This window comes from Tamandua tetradactyla, chromosome 18 (genome assembly GCF_023851605.1).
Source record: "Tamandua tetradactyla isolate mTamTet1 chromosome 18, mTamTet1.pri, whole genome shotgun sequence".
In the NCBI taxonomy this organism is placed as follows: domain Eukaryota; kingdom Metazoa; phylum Chordata; class Mammalia; order Pilosa; family Myrmecophagidae; genus Tamandua; species Tamandua tetradactyla.
The window spans coordinates 50,772,422-50,790,020 of record NC_135344.1 but is presented as its reverse complement, the minus strand read 5'-3'; the positions used below and the strand labels follow the sequence as shown (position 1 = coordinate 50,790,020).

Below are 17,599 nucleotides of genomic sequence, written 5' to 3'. Positions count from 1 at the left end.
CTCTTCATAGTTCCTTTTAGTAAAGCCCAGATTTTATTAAGTTTTACATTATTTATTGGGCATTTCCAAGATGGCACTCTGCTAGGTTTCAGTCATACCTAGACAACAAAGAGGGGCCATTCCTAATCCTGAGCAAGTCGGGAAGAAACACAATAAACACGATTACTGCACAAAATGAAAGGCTCCATGGGAGCAAGAAGAGCTAGCAGTCCAGTCCATAGCAGGGAAGGACTGACTGCACAGGAGAACCAGGTAAGCACAGAAAATGACATGTAATCTGGGGCTTGAGGGAAGAAGAGGGAGAAAAGCATTCCTGGTAAACAGGAATAAAGACACAGTCATAGAGAACATGACACATTTTGAGATGCTCAATCCTAAGCTAAATATCCTACTCCAGGCAAACTGATCTACTTATTTTTCTCTAAAACACCATGCACCTTTCTACCCTCCTACCTTCCCCTCCATTTTACAGGCTTACATCTCAAGCATCTTTCCAGGCCAAGCTCAAGCCAGGGCCTTGGTCTTCCAAGAAGACTTTGCAGCTATTGCTTCCACTCCCATTCGAAACCAACTGCTACAGCTCTCACCAGTACACCTCAATAATCCTGGGACTTTTTTCACTTGTGCTGGAACTTGTGTTTAAGCTTTGGTGCTACCTCCTTGAGGGCAGGGGCGACTATATCACCCTCTTCCACAAATCATCAGTGTTTATTAATAACTGCTTAATAAATGTCTGCTGTCAACGAGGCGCCATTGACAAAATGAGGTATATAGCGGTCAGTGAGAGGGAGGGGTAAGGGGTGTGGTATGTATGAGTTTTTTCTTTTTTTTAAATCTCTTTCTGGAGTGATGCAAATGTTCTAAAAAATGATCATGGTGATGAATATACTACTATGTGATGATATTGTGAGCCACTGATTGTACACCAAACACGGAACGTTAGTATGTTAAGAATGGTCATGTTTGTATGTTGTTTTGGTTTGATAATAAAAAATACATTTCAAAAAAAGCATATCAATATAAAACAAACAAACAAAGAAAAAACGAGGTTCTTTCAAAACTTGGTTAAAACTTTTGTGCACCCCTGGATCTTCAAAACAGTTGGTAGTGTGTCACAGTTGGTGGCAGTCAAGTAACTTTCACCAAATATCAAGTAAAAAAGCTGCATAGAAGCAAAATAGAGATTTCAATAGTTCCTCCATTGATAAAAACCGTTACCTTTTTCTACTTTGAATCATTGTCCTCATTGCTTTATTTATAACCTCTAGTCAGCAGGAACTCTATCTTTTATAGGTTAAGGTCATAAAGTCTCTACGGACTCTGATGCTAAGTACTAAGTGATTCAATTATTAATTTTAATGAATGGGAATGGACCTACCAAGACACCTTATAGCTTAGCCCTAGTGACTTTTCTTGCTCATTTCCGGCCACTCTTTCTCATTTCACTGCATGCTGTTTCTTCCTGTAATTCTCTCTTTTTCTCTCTCTGTCACACAGTATAAATGTGGATTTTCAAAAACGGGCACTGCATTTGATCAGGAATCTGAGAAATCTAGTTCCCTGGTTAACAGCAAATAATAGTACAATTAAACAAACAGAAGGCAATGCCCAATACTTTAAAGACAGTTAACCAAGAAAACTCTGCTTTGGGAATTCAACACACAAGGCAACCTCTGTCCTTTCGGAAGGTGAACAAGTAGTCTGCACTTGATCTGAATGGTACACCTGCACCACTGTTCCTAGAGAAGGAAGAACATAAGTTAGCACCTGAAGGGTACTTTTCCTACACTGCCTTCCCACAAACGAGCTCTGGCACAACTGAACGTTAACACACACATCCCGAGAGAGAGTGAGTGAGAGGCAAGGCTAATTCTGAATACACATTTAAATTTCAGGGCCCATATGCTTCTTTAAAAGTTGTGGCATATTTTTCACATCAGGAATTTGCATAGTTATCCAACTTACTTGACATCTGCACATGCTAAAAAAATTTTTTTTTTACTTTGTAGATCAGATAGTTAAAAATCAGCCTTGCAGAGTTTTATTTAAACCCATCAGCTTACAAATCTGAAGTTCTTACCTTCTATTAGCTCTAACAGAGAACTCTGTTGGAAGGATCAACCGTCTACAGGTTATTTATTTATTTTATTTAATTACTTCAAGACTCTCACAGATTTTTTATGATGAAAGAATGATAATTATTACATAAACCATGTCATACAGCACCTTGTAAATAAAGAAACCACCGATAATCTTGGTGAATTCTTCGAACATCACTCAGACACAACTGGCATCATGTTAGTATCTTTCTCTCTGACCATATTATGAGTTGAATAATGAGCAAAAAACATGCAATAATGAGCAAATAATGAGCTGCTAGTCCAGACCTCCCACTAACTGCTTACGTGTCCTTTATTTCCTTCAACTGCAAAATTCTGGGGCTGGACAAAATACCCATGTTTTTGAGCTAGAAGCTTCTAGAAGCATCATCAGAAAGTATTTAGACCATGTTCTAGTTTGCTAGCTGCCAGAATGCAAAATACCTTAAACAGAATGGCTTTTTAAAAAGGGGAATTTAATAAGTTGCTAGTTAACAGTTCTAAGGCCGAGAACGTGTGCCAATTTAAACAAGTCTATAAAAGTGTCCAATCTAAGGCATCCAGGGAAAGATATCTCGGTTCAAGAAGGCCAATAAGGTTCAGAGTTTCTCTCTCAAGTGCAAGGGCACATGGCGAACACAGTCAGAGTTTCTCTCCCATCTGGAAAGGCACACGGTAAACACGATCAGGGTTCCTCTCACATCTGGAAGGGCACGTGACGAACACAGCATCATCTGCTAGCTTCTTCTCCTGGCTTCCTGTTTCATGAAGTTCCCCAGGAGGCGTTTTCTTTCTTCATCGCCAAAGCTCTGGTTGAGGGACTCTCTGCTTCGTGGTGCTGCAGCATTCTCTGCTCTCTCCGAATCTCTTTCATTCTCCAAAATGTTTCCTCTTTTATAGGACTCCAGAAACTAATCAAGATCCTCCCAAATGGGTGGAGACACATCTTCCCTAATCCAGCTTAAACAACCACTCTTGATTGGTTACATCTCCAGGGAGATGCATACAGTATTGAATAGGGACTATTTTGCCTTTACGAAATGAGATTTTGATTAAAACATGGCTCTTCTAGGGGACATACATTCTTTCGAACCAGCACAGACCAGTCTCCGTTTATTCAGGTTTTAGACAAAGAAAATTACAAAAAATTTCCACTGCCTGGTAGTTTGCATGCTGCTGCATGGCAAATTTAAAATAAGCATGGCCACATAATTTATATCGACATGCTTATAAAAATGTAAGACTATTCTTTCTCCTAGATATCCACCTCTCAACATTTAAAATATTTTGTGAAATTACTTAAGCCAATGCTCCTGAATTTATAAGTCATACTCTTTTGATTCCCAAATATTTCATGCTTCCTTGTGGAACCTGAAATTCTGAAATATAATATATATAATACAGTGCATAAAACAAGTAAAGTTTAAGTCGAGTGTGCCTTTTCCAGCTGTTCCAGCTCAATTCCCCTCACACTTGCCACAGAGGTTGGCCGTCACTGACAGAAGCCAAGGTAATATTAACTTTAAGATTATGTTCACACACTTGCTGTCTACAACTTTTATACACAGTAATTCTTATCAGCAATTCAAATCACATAAACACACCATCAATCCAAAGATTTATGGAGTGGTCTTTACATGCCAGGGCCTCAGGTAAGTACTAGAGATACAAGGAAATTCAGCACCTGTCCTCAAAGACCTCACGGTCTACAGGGGGAAAGACAATTATAAATGTGGACGTAAAACATCAGAGTATTTTAGGAGGCTTTTAGAAGAAGGGATGAATGAACCAAATCATTCTAGGCAGAGTTGAGAGCATGACCAAAGGAAGAATACTGGAGATGACACACACACGTGCAGGGGACCACCTGAATCGTGGCAGAAATGCGCCGAATGAGGCAGACACTACCAAGAGATCGACCGGAGCAGACGGGACCCAAATCAGGGCGTGTGCTGTGTTCTGTCCTACTGAGGAACTTAGATTTTATCTGGTTGGCCTGAGGATTGTGAAAGAATTTTAAAGCAAAAGAATGAAGTGGGTACATTTTAAATACTATGAACCACTCTGGTTAATGCGCACGTGGCAAAGTTGAGGGAACAAAACTGGAGGCAGTTAAAAGGCTGTTGTAGGTGGTCTGCATGAAAAACGAAGAGGGCTTGAATTAGGGCAGCAGAATTATGTTTAAAAAAAAAGACAACATTTGGTATGCGTACAAGATAGAATCAGTGGGACTTTTAATCACAGGATGTGGGGGCTGAAGTCTTGGGATGTCTCCCGGGTTTTGGGTGGTGCTATTACCGAACAGGACACAGGAAGAAGAGCAGGTTGAAGGGGAGGCAGTCAGCGTAGAGTGAGCTACAAGTTGAGGTGGACACTCCTGAAGACAAATTTGACAAGTAATTCACATACACATATTGAAAGTCTAAGGAAAGAATATAGCCTAGAACTCTAAATTTGGGGGCCAACAGCTGACAAATGGACTGCAGCTGAAGCCACGAGAGTTTCCCTCACCTAGAAGAACAAGTCGAGGGAGAAGAACGGGCAAAGGACAGACCCCTAGGGGACAGGGAATACTCAGGGACGGATGGACCCTGGGTGTGTGAGCGTTCTGAGAGGACTCGGGAGCAGGTGATAGCAAAAAGCCTAGGGGTCCAGCATTTTAAGGAGAACACAAACAAAAGTCTCAAATGCAGTAGAAACGTCCAGCATGGTAAGGACCAGGAAATGTCTATTAAACATAGAAACTAGGATGCACTAAGGACCTTGGTAAAATTTATTTCAATACAGATAAGGTCACTCAAGTCAGATCACAGTGAGTGGAGATAGTGAGTTAGAGGAAAAGTTTGGCAGATGTTTAGTTAAATGCAAAAATAGGGTTAAAGAAGGGTTTTGAGTTGGTTTATTTTTCAATTCTGTCGAAATCTCACTACCTAGAGATAATCATCCTTTCATACCTCCCATTGCGTGTATACAGATATAGACATATATTGCACACACACATTTATTATCAATAAGATTATAAGTACTAATAAGGTGTATTATATCTTTACACACCCAGACAACCCTTTAAGTTTCTCAGAACCACAAACATATACATAAGAGAAAGAATAGTTCCTCTTTTAAATCTAAAACTATTATCTTTATGTGACTCATACCACCCCTTGCCAAAACAGTCTGTTTCTTCAGAGACACATAACATAGAACAGTCAGCCTAGGAAACAAACACACCCAATCCTATTGATTTTCAGAAGGCTGACAGCAATTGCCCACTTGGAATGTTTCCAGGGGTTTAAACTTATAATCATATGAATACAATCCTAAGAGCTTACTTCTGAGGGCAAACAACTCTTAGCAAGGGGGTACCATTGATATACGCCCAAAGAGTGCCACCCAGTGAGTCATCAGAGGGAGACAAGTTCCACCCTGTGGAGACTGTACACCTGCCTTCTGTCTTCCGACCATGTAAAGGAGCAACACACAAGGTCTCTAGTGTGATGTTGCAATGTCAACAAAGCTGGGAATACTGGTTAAACTGGCATAGTCAGCTGAAATGGTTACTGGACTTGGCTTGGACTTGCTCTACCAGGAAATGGGGTAAGAGGTCAGGATTGTTACATAGAAAAAGTAGCCCACAAAGACTTCCAGAAAAGAGAACAGAGCAAGAATTATTATTAGTAGGAAACTGGGTGGTATACAGAAATTTTTTTTGTAGAGCTTCACTGTGGTTACAATTCACTCTCTTCTCACCCTTCCATATAACCTACTCCCACTGTTTTTATGCCAAAATCCCCTCCACAGAAGACATTATCCCAAAAGCTGTGGGAACGGTCTAATAATGCTTCTCAGTATTAATCATTCTCCCTACTCTTTCTGCAGTAGAAAGGTTGAAAAGCAGTAATGCTGACTCTCAACATAAAGCAGATAAATATCTGAAATATAACTTTTCACTAGAGAATTAAAAACTAAATAGTTAAATAGCCAAGCTAGAGGGGATCCATAAAATTACTGTATTAACTTGGAAGATGATTCCATTTTTTGTTTATAAACATCAAACTCAATTCCTGCTGGGCATGCTTTAATAAAAGGAAATATTATCTATTTAGTAAAAGCTACATTCTACTTGGAGGAAGAGATTTCTCTCTATCACCATGGAACTAACATGAGTATAGAGTCAACAGAATTCTGGAATACAGCAGACAACACTGTGCAGAACTCAAAAGTCAAAGCATTCCACTGGCAACCAACATGTTATTGAGAGGATGAATCAAAGAAGAAACGAAGGATATCAGGCACATGCTAAAGCATATATTCTCTTTGGCTGAGTTTCCAGAAACAACAGAACATACAGGTGAAATGGTTACTTCCTACTTTCATCACAAAAATGAGTGGAAAACGGTACAGAATGTAAAGTGGACCTTCTCTTTTCGGTTGGCAATCTACTCAATATCTTTTAGGGATATTGAGTTTAGGGAATCTGTAAAAACTACCACAACAAAAACCCCCACTACATTTTCCAAAGAAGGCTCTGTTAAGAAACAGCAGAAACAAGTGAATTTTTTCAGGTCTTTAAGCCTGCCTAACAATAATATGCCAAACTGGAACAGCTCCCCTAATATGCTCTAGCTGCCCACAGATAGCTCTGAGTAAATCACTAAGGTTGACAACTATGTACCATCTTAATTTTTCTCCAACTCCAGAGATATATGAACCTAGTAATTTTCCACCATTTGCTTTAAAGTAGACCAGATTTACTGTCAATGGTGTCCATTTACAGGAAGGTCCATTTACAGGAAGGTAAATCAGTCTTCAAGGCTGTCTAGAGCTACACATATGCACTTTTAGCAAAATGAACACACTGGTATCCACTCTAAATAAACTATGGAAACACAATGTTCACTATTGATGAACAATGTACTTACACTGTGCTAATACACTGATTGGCGGCTTTTAATGCTTAAAAGCAAACGTGTAATCTCAGTGGCCCTAATAAACAACAGTGATATGACCAGGTTAAGTTCTCAGATGTTAAATCTTTCACTTCCACAGAAGAATATGAACCCAGCAGCCACACCCCATCTTCCCTATTAGATGCTTCATGCATGGCCTTCAACGACATGATGAACATTCAAGAAAATGTGAGAAAGGTGACACTGCTGAAGGCAAAGTGAGGTCACGGACATAAATTTATTTTCTGGGCATTAGCCAACTTTTTACATTGTGTTCGGTCATCACATACCCCTCCGTCTTGCTCTAATTACTGTCTACTCTGTACAGTAATTAGAGCGCTTCTTTTAATTTGGAGGTTGGTTTTCTAGATATAAGTTTAAGGGTTCTTGGATCAATGACTTAACTCTCTGTTCACCCTGAGTTGGCATGTGTCCTTATGATAATGTTCTACCTCTAGCATAAGCCAAACTTGATAATAATCAATAATTCATCTTTCACTAGAGCACAGGCCCTTTCTTTGATTCAAACAAAACAATGTAACTAACAAAACCAACTAAACTGTGCAGGAGCTTTCAGCAGCTTCTTGGGGAAATACACATATCATATGTCAAAATCATATGGGAAGACAGGCAGAGGATGAGAAGCAAAAGGAAAATGCCTGAATGATTCTAAAAATAAAAACTGTTCTGCATAATAGGTACCTTTGAGAATAACTGAAAATAGCAAACAAGACAAAGTCATTTCAACCATTTAGGCATCTACTATGTACCGGGCACACTGCAAGGTACTGCAAAGAATATAAAGATAAATGAAATATTATATTCAAGAGCTTACAATAAAGTAGCAGATATATATAAAAGGCATTTTATGTACTGAAGTGCCAGACAAGTTTCAGTAAAGTGCTATGAGACTTACAGGAAGAACAATCCCTTACAATGGATGGATTTAAGATGAGAGCATTTAGGAAGGCTCGCAGATCAGATACCATTTATTCTAAGTCAGTTGTTCCTAAAGAAGATGCTAAGTATAGGAAAGACCAGGAAATTTTACTTTTACTAAAAGTAATGCTTTGCAAAAAGATAGTTCCTTATGGTTTCCAAAGCTCCTCTATCCAATATGTTTTATACAACCACCTGAGAACATGAGTATTAGCATCATTCTATTAAAATTTCGGGAACTGAGGTTTAGAAAGATAAAAACACAGACTATTCAGTTCGTAACACAAACTGCAGAGGCAGAGGCTAACACAAGAGTCTATGACTTCTGACCCCAAATGCAACACCTCTTCTAACCCACCAGAGCCTCTGGAGTTGGCAAATCCAAAAGAACAATTCTAAATACTGGTGAGATTGTAAATCCCAGGCTGTGTTTTTTTTTTTACAGGATTGTCTGAGCTCAGGGGACCGCCATGCATCTCTAGTGTAAAGCTAGTCGAACCTAATTGGTTATAATGAGATTGATAGATCAAGCACCATCTAAGAAACCCAATCCATTCAAAAGTTGCCAACTAAAGTGACCTTTTTCTGAATTAGGTCTCCTGTGGATGTGGCGTTGTCATGCTAGAGATCCCACCCACCTGACATACAACCAAAACTGGAAATTATCTGATTAAAGGTAGTGGTTGAAGTTGGGTACAGTGATTTGGAACTGATTCCAATATTGAATAGATTATCAAAGAGGATGGCACATGCTCAATCTGATCTAGATCTAGTTTGTATGGAAAGTGATAACAGATTCAATACTGACTTTATATGATCATTCCAGAGCAAGAAGAACTTAACTGAAGCAGGGCCTTCATGAGAGGTTTAAGTATTATTTTTCCTTCACAAGTCTGCACTGCCACATAGTCACACAATGAATTGACATATACTTAATTTCTAACAGGGAAATCTGCATTTATTTAGTAGGATTTCAAAAAATATCTGGGTAATAATATTATGAAAACTGTCTCATCATATCTCAACTACGTTCAGGTAAATGGTTGGACTAAAAGTAGGTACAGACTAGTGCCATTTGAAGATTATCTTAAAACAGATTTTTGGAGGAAACCTGTTCATAAGATCTTTCACTTAAAGGTAGAAGAACACTCCTAAATATTTAAACAAATCTCCATATAACATCTAACCATCTAACATATTTTCACATGCCAACAAAGAATCACTTGCCTTAGTGAGAGATTATTGAGTGTGTTGACAGCTCAAGACTCAACTGTCTCCAAGAAGGAGCAAAGGACTTGACAAGAGAAACAAGATTGAGTGCTGGATGCTGCTGAGATTCCACCTCTTTTTAAAAATTACATTTGTCAGTTGTATTATTTCTAGTAGACTTGAAACATCACTGATGTTTGTATCCTAATCTTGTATCTGGCCACTAAATCCTGATATTGATTATAATCTTTTTTTAGTTGATTCGCTTGGATTTTCTCGTGAGATAACCAAATAATCTGCACAAGATATTTCCTTCTCCTTTCCAATATTTAAAACTCTCATTCTTTTTGTCTTAGTGCATCAACTACAAAACAATAACAGCAACAGCAGCAGAGAACTCTTACATGGTGCTCAGCATATGTCAGATACCCTTCTAAACACATTACACACAAATTCATTTAGTCCTCAGAGTGATAGGTATTATTATTCTATATATATGAGATAGGTATTATCATCCTCACTTTATGGAAAGATGAAACTGAGGCATAGAAAGGGTAGGTAACTTACATTAGTTCACACAGCCACCAAGGGGTTGAGTCAGGACAGTGAACCTCCTCTCTGCATCATCATTTTGTACAGTATTTACAAATTACAACTTTAGTTGGAGAGAAAAATTCAAGTTGTTAGGGTACAGAACACTGGACGTAAAAGTGGGAACCCTTATCATGTTCCCGACTCTACCGGCATCGTGCCATTCTATTGTAGTTGGCTTTTTCTGTAAGGGAGAAGTGGATGAATTTCAGCCTTCACCAGGAACAGAGAGCTGACCCTAAGTGGCTCCTGGCAATGTGACTTCTTGGAGCCTCTGTCATTCAAGGTCTGGAGTTACTGATGGGCCAGAGTGGGTGGCACTGCAGGGCTGGTCGTGTGCAGAGAGAGGTCAGGTGGTAACTGGACGCCAGTAGTACTAGTGGACAACACCCTTTAAGCAGCACTATGCTCCATGGTTCAGCTCTACTACGTGGGAGCTCATCAGAACCAAACTATTACAGAGAAAATTTCTAATAATTCCTACAACAAGTAAAAGGCATCATCTGACCTCCCTTCTACCACCTCATAAAGAGATTGCTCACTTATTATATAACAATGTGTGTACGTGTGGAGCGTAGGTTTGAGGTGAAGTAAAGTTAGATTAGCCCAGGTATTCTGAGTTCAGTTTAAACGTCTTTTTCTTTAAGTTCCTATAGCTGCCCGCTGTTGTGGCTGACATGGGATTTAGTCCAGACATGATGGTTTTTTTTGCTCAAATAAAAGGTCTGCTCTTTTCCATGCCTATTTACAACTTAGGAACACATAAAAGCCCTTGTATTTGTGATGTTTTTCTCCTAGAAGAGATCTTATCAGGAACGAACATGTATATGGCTAACAAGAAGTGAGAGGTAAAGGACAGGTAGGAAAATAGAAAGGATAATCACAGCCTCAATCAAAATGCTTTCTTATACCTAAGATTATATGCTTCTATTTGCAATTCATATTGCCTGCCTGTGAGAGACTCTGGAGCATTTTAAGGAACAATGGAATGTAATATTTGCTACTTCCATCCAACTTAGCAATTTCCTAGTCACCAAAAGTCTTCCTACTTTCTGCTAAATGGTTATCTATAAAGCACTAATATGATATCATGGGAATGAACTCACAGCTTAAAATCTGAACCCAGAAAGTTTATAAGAACTTTGTGATCTGGCCATCACCAAGCTGACTGATCAGGCTTTGTCACTGGACTGTTCTGGGTTTAAATTTCAATCTCATCACCTATTGATCATAGGACCCTGGCTAAGATCTCAAAGCCTCAGTTTCCTCCTTTAGAAAAATAGCTTGTATAATTAAATGAGATAATGACTATGTGTGAAGCACCAGCTCAGCCACTGTTATTCTGGGACTTACTACCCACCACTCCCACTTCACCAACTGACCCCTGCCCTCTCACCCACTGCCCTGTATCCAGGAGATGTTCAATTAAATACCTGAATATATACATGGACCTGCAGTAACACCCCTTCGATATATTATCTTGTTTCTAAATTTGGACTCTATGTAGTTGCCTGAACTTAAAAAAAAAAAGTGCTATTGTTTAAATTTTGTGACAGAAGAAATTAAGAGAAGAAAAATGGTGATATGTTTCAATTTTGGGGGAGTGAGGAGGGGAATATAAATGCAGACCTCACACAGACATAACATGCTAAAAATCTTAACTTCAGCAGCATTTTGAGAACCATACCTCATGTAGATGTATACTGCATTCACACTCAGACTGGCTTTGCAATGTTGCTTAAATTCTTTTTAAACCTGTTTATTCTAGGCATTTACAGATATACCCTCTTTTCACATAAATAGAGGAAAAAAGAGTTAGGATAATTCTGGGGAACAAAACAAACCTTTACAATGAAAAGGACTGTCTCTTTGCTGTCTGAGTTTTTCTGCCCTGACTCATATGGCTACTGTGTAGTATATGTGGAAAGTAATGTTGACACACAACCTGTTTGTTTGTTTGCTTGTTTTTTTACATGGGCAGGCACCAGGAATCGAACCCGGGTCCTCGGGCATGGCAGGCAAGCACTCTTACCTGCTGAGCCACCGTGGCCCGCCCCACAACCTGTTTTAACCTATTTTTTCAATCCAGAAAATGGTTAGTTATATTTTAGAAATCAACTCTGAGATTGATTTCTCTAACGGCTATCTGGCAGCTTCAGTTCAAACAGCAAAAATTTCTGATGAAGCAGCAGTTAATAAAATTGAATACTGGATTGCTACTGGGCCAAGATGCTCTAGTGTGCTATTCTTCCACATAGTCTTTGAACAACTAGCAAAAATGCTATCTTCCTCAGAACTCCAGGAAATGGTTCAAGGGTTGCAGTAAATGGGCAAAAGCCTAATCAAGAAAACAAACCCTTAAAACTATAGAAGCTCCTGGTGCCCTTAGCTCACCCCTCCCCACTACTCTTCCTGGTACAGCATAGAACCAGCCTTTTCCCTATTATGGGACCCCAGCCCTGTTACCCACGGAGCAGAGTAACTCCTGTGTGCACAGTGCAGCACCTGTGCACTGAGCAGCCTGAAAGACTGAACCCGGAAACTCTTCTCCAGTTGGCCCTCCCGGAATTTGCCCTGTAGACAGAAGAGCTTCCAGACAGCTAAAGCAGTTTAAAAAAACAATTAAGTCAAAGGGAGCTGGGGCAAAGGATTATCTGCTATAAATCATACCATAAAGCACCCAGGAGCAGGGGGAAAGTCCATTTCATAGGGACTAGAGAGGGCACTGGAATTATTACAAACAGGAGGAATTCCTAAGGTCACAAGCAACCACAAGCCCAGGACAAGACACAGGCTCAGAAAAGACAGAGAGGAAGGAACCTGCATTTCACATTAACCTCAGACTGATCTTGAAAAAAGGACTAAAGTTGAAATAAGAGCAGCAGCCAATACAGTGAATTTGCAGACCATGAAAGGTGTTTTTTGTATTGGCTTGTTTGGTTGTGTTAGATCCTGGCACTCAAGGAAATCTCTGCTGTCATATCACTAACTGGATACAAATCTAAGGAACAGACAGGTCAGGGAATAAATACCAGGCTTAACACAATAAAATATTAAAATATACAAAGTTCAACAAAAATGCACAAGACCAAGAGCAGGAAATGATGGCACATCCAAAGGAAAAACACTAAAGACCACAAAGCTATTAAAGCTAATAAATGAATTCAGCAATGTGGTATGGTACAAGATTTAAAGGCAAAAATCAGTAGTGTTTGTATAGACTAGTAATGAGCACTCTGAAAAGGAAATCAAGAAAAAAGATTCCACTTACAATAATAATGAAAAGAATTAAACTAAATTTAATGATGGATGTAAAGGATTTATATATGGAAAATTAGAAAACGTTGCTAAAAGAAATAAAAGAAAACCTAAATAAATGGAAGGACATTCCATGTCAATGGATTGGAACACTAAATATCATTAAGCTGCCAATTTTACCCAAAGTGATTTACAGATTCAACACAATCCCAGTGAAAATTCCAACAGTCTGTTCAGATGTGGCCTTTCTCTAAGCCAATTCAACAGGTGAATTCACTGCCCTCCTATGTGGGACATGACTCCCAGAGGCATAAATCTCCCTGGCAACACGGGACAGAACTCCTAGGATGAGCTGGGACTCAGCATTATGGGATTGAGAAAGTCTTTTTGACCAAAGCAGTGAAGAGAGATGAGACAAAAGTTTCAGTGGTGTATTGGAGTGGCTGGAGAGAACTACCTGAAACTGCTGAGCTAGGTTCCAGCAGTCTTGATTCTTTTTTTTCTTCCTCATGAAAAACAGCTTTTAATTTGTACATTTAGTCACTATCATTGTACGCTCCAGGCATTCCTAGATTATACCATCTCAGTCTTTATCATCTATCGTTCCTTCTGGTTTCATATGTGCCCCTGTCTTGATTCTTGAAGATTACTGTATAAAGTTATAACTTCTACAAGGTGACTGTGAGACCGTGAAAACGTTGTGTCTTTGTTGCTCCTTTTATTCAGGGTATGGACAGATGAGTAAAAAAACTGGAATAAAAAATAAATAATAGGGAGGACAAAGGATACAATTAATTGGGTAGATTGAAATACTAGTAGTCAATAAGAGGGAGGGGTAAGAAGTATGGTATATATGAGTTTTTTCTTTTTTGTTTTCTTTCTTTTTCTGGAGTGATGCAAACATTTTAAAAAATGATCATGATGATGAATACACAACTATGGATTGATATTGTGAGCCACTGATTGTATACCATGTATGGAATGTATGTGTGTGAAGACATCAATAAAAAATTAAAAAAAAAAAATTCCAACAGCCTTCTTTGCAGAAATGGAAAAGCCAATCATTAAATTTATATGGAAGGATAAGGGGCACCAAACAGCCCAAGTCATCTTAAAAAACAAAGAATGAAGTTGGAAGATTTACACTTCTTAATCTAATTACAAAGCTATGGTAATCAAAACAGCATGGTGTCAGCACAAGGACAGACACAGATCAATGGAACTGAATTGAGAGCTCAGAATAAACCCTCAGATCTATGACCAACTGACTTTTACCAAGGGGACAAAGAGTGGTCTCGTCAACAAATGGTGCTGGGAAAACTGGATCTGCACATGCAAAAGAATGAATGTGGACCCTATCTCACAAAAATTAACTCAAAATGGATGAAAGAGCTAAATTTAAGAGCCAAAGTTATGAAACTTCTAGACGAAAATAGGGAAATGCCTTTAAGACCTTGTGTTAGGCAGTAGTGTCTTGTACTTTACACCAAAAATTTAAGCCACATAAGGAAAAGTAGATAAATGGGACTTCACCAAAATTAAAAACTTTTGTGCATCAAAAGGCTTCATCACAAAAGTATATGTATACTTTTCATATATATATATATGGAAAAAAAACCTATAGAATGGGAGAAAATATTTGGAAATCACATATCCAATTAAGGGTTTAATATCCAGAATATATAAAGAAATCCTACAATTCAACAACAAAAAGACAAATAGGACAATTAAAAATGGGTAAAAGACTAAAAAAGACATATCTTTAAAGATGATACACAAGGGGCCAACAAGCACATGAAAAAATGCTGCACATCTTTAGCTATCATGTAAATTCAAATCGAAACCACAAGCAGATATTGTTTCACAGCTACTGGAATGGCTACTATTAAAAAATGGGGAATAGGAGACTTCCGGAGAAGATGGCGGCTTAGTAAGACGCGCGGGTCTTAGTTCCTCCTCCAGAAAAGCAACTAAAGAAACAGAAACAATACGAAACAGCTCCCGGAGTCACGACAGAGACTAAAAAGACAGCGTACCCCATTCTGGAAGAGCTGAACGGGCAGGGAGAATCTGCTGCGGTGAGATACCCGAGGGGTGCGCGTTTTCCCCGCCGGGGCGGCTGGCGACTGGGGTCCCCTCCACGCACGTGGCTCCCCGGTCTGACTGGGAACGTTGGATAGCGGGGCCCTCCCGTCACGCTTGGCGTTTCGGGCCAGCTGGGCAATTAGGACCGGAACTCCCCCAAGCCGTGGCGGCCAGCAACCCCTGCCTCCACGCGCGGTTTCCCGGGCCGACTGCTGTGCAGACAGACGAGCGCCACGAGTGCCACCTACTGGGCAGGAAAAGAAAAACAGAGCCCAGAGATTTCACAGAAAAAGCTTTCAACCAGCTGGGTCCCACACCCAGGGAAATCTGATCAAATGCCCAGACACCAGCAGAAAATAATGGATGACGCTCGGAAAATTGAAGATATGGCCCAGTCAAAGGAACAAACCAATAGTTCAAATGAGATACAGGAGCTGAGACAACTAATGCTGAATATACGAACAGAAATGGAAAAACTCTTCAAAAACCAAATCAATAAATTGAGGGAGGACATGAAGAAGACATGGGCTGAACAAAAAGAAGAAATAGAAAATCTGAAAAAACAAATCACAGAACTTATGGGAGTGAAGGACAAAGAAGAAAAAATGGAAAAAACAATGGATACCTACAATGGTAGATCTAAAGAGACAGAAGCTACAATTAGTGAACTGGAGGATGGAACATCTGAATTCCAAAAAGAAACAGAAACTATCGGGAAAAGAATGGAAAAACTTGAGCAGGGGATCAGGGAACTGAATGACAATATGAAGCGCACAAATATACGTGTTGTGGGTGTCCCAGAAAGAGAAGAGAAGGGAAAAGGAGGAGAAAAACTAATGGAAGAAATTATCACTGAAAATTTCCCAACTCTTATGAAAGACCTAAATTTGCAGATCCAAGAAGTGCAGCGCACCCCAAAGAGAATAGACCCAAATAGGCGTTCTCCAAGACACTTACTAGTTAGAATGTCAGAGGTCAAAGAGAAAGAGAGGATCTTGAAAGCAGCAAGAGAAAAACAATCTGTCACATACAAGGGAAACCCAATAAGACTATGTGTAGATTTCTCAGCAGAAACCATGGAAGCTAGAAGACAGTGGGATGATATATTTAAATTACTAAAAGAGAAAAACTGCCAACCAAGACTCTTATATCCAGCAAAATTGTCCTTCAAAAATGAAGGGGAAATTAAAACATTTATAGACAAAAAGTCACTGAGAGAATTTGTGACCAAGAGACCAGCTCTGCAAGAAATACTAAAGGGAGCACTAGAGTCAGATACGAAAAGACAGAAGAGAGAGGTATGGAGTAAAGTGTAGAAAGAAGGAAAATCAGATATGATATATATAATACAAAAGCCAAAATGGTAGAGGAAAATATTATCCAAACAGTAATAATACTAAAAGTTAATGGACTGAATTTCCCAATCAAAAGACATAGAATGGCAGAATGGATTACGACCCAGCAATACCACTGCTAGGTATCTACTCAAAGGACTTAAGGGCAAAGACACAGATGGACATTTGCACACCAGTGTTTATAGCAGCATTATCTACAATTGCAAAGAGATGGAAACAGCCAAATGTTCATCAACAGACGAGTGGCTAAACAAACTGTGGCGTATACCTACGATGGAATATTATGCAGCTTTAAGACAGACTAAACTTATGAAGCATGTAATAACATGGATGGACCTAGAGAACATTATGCTGAGTGAGTCTAGCCCAAAACTAAAGGACAAATACTGTAAGGTCCCACTGATGTGAACCGACATTCGAGAATCAGCTTGGAATATATCATTGGTAACAGAGACCAGCAGGAGTTAGAAACAGGGTAAGATAATGGGTAATTGGAGCTGAAGGGATACAGTCTGTGCAACAGGACTAGATACAAAAACTCAAAAATGGACAGCACAATAATACCTAAGTGTAATGTAACTAGGTTGGAACACTGAATGAAGCTGCACCTGAAATATGTTTTTTTGTTTGTTTGTGTGTTTGTATCTTTTGTTTTTGTTTTTTTTCTTTTTCCTTTGTATATATATATATAGTTAGTATTATTATTTTAATTCTCTTCTCTATATTAACATTCTATATCTTTTTCTGCTGTTTTGCTAGTTCTTTTCCTAAATCGATGCAAATGTACTAAGAAATGATGATCATACATCTATGTGATGATACTAAGAATTACTGAGTGAATTTGTAGAATGGAATGATTTCTAAATGTTGTGTTCATTTCTTTTCTTTTTTTTGATTAATAAAAAAATTTAAAAAAATGGGGAATAAGTTTTAGAGAAGATGTGAAGAAAAAGGAACACTCATTCATTGTTGGTGAGAATGTAAAATGGTGTAGATGCTGTAGAAAATAGTTTGCAGTTCCCCACAAGTTAAGTTTAGATTTAACATATGAACTGGCAATCCTACTTTTAGTTATATACCCAAGGAATTGAAAGCAGGGACTCAAGCAGATAATATC

At 38.9% G+C, this 17,599-nt stretch overlaps 1 protein-coding gene and 1 long non-coding RNA gene across 3 annotated transcripts in view; one reads left to right on the top strand and one right to left on the bottom strand.

The window, feature by feature from the left end:
* The window catches only part of GAREM1 (GRB2 associated regulator of MAPK1 subtype 1), a 209,145-nt gene that overhangs the window by 101,990 nt on the left and 89,556 nt on the right, over positions 1–17,599 (bottom strand). The window lies entirely within an intron of this gene.
* On the top strand, positions 6,320–8,758 carry LOC143662186 (uncharacterized). The gene is made up of 2 exons (XR_013165216.1): positions 6,320–6,447; positions 8,579–8,758. It is a non-coding gene; the product is annotated as an uncharacterized LOC143662186 (long non-coding RNA).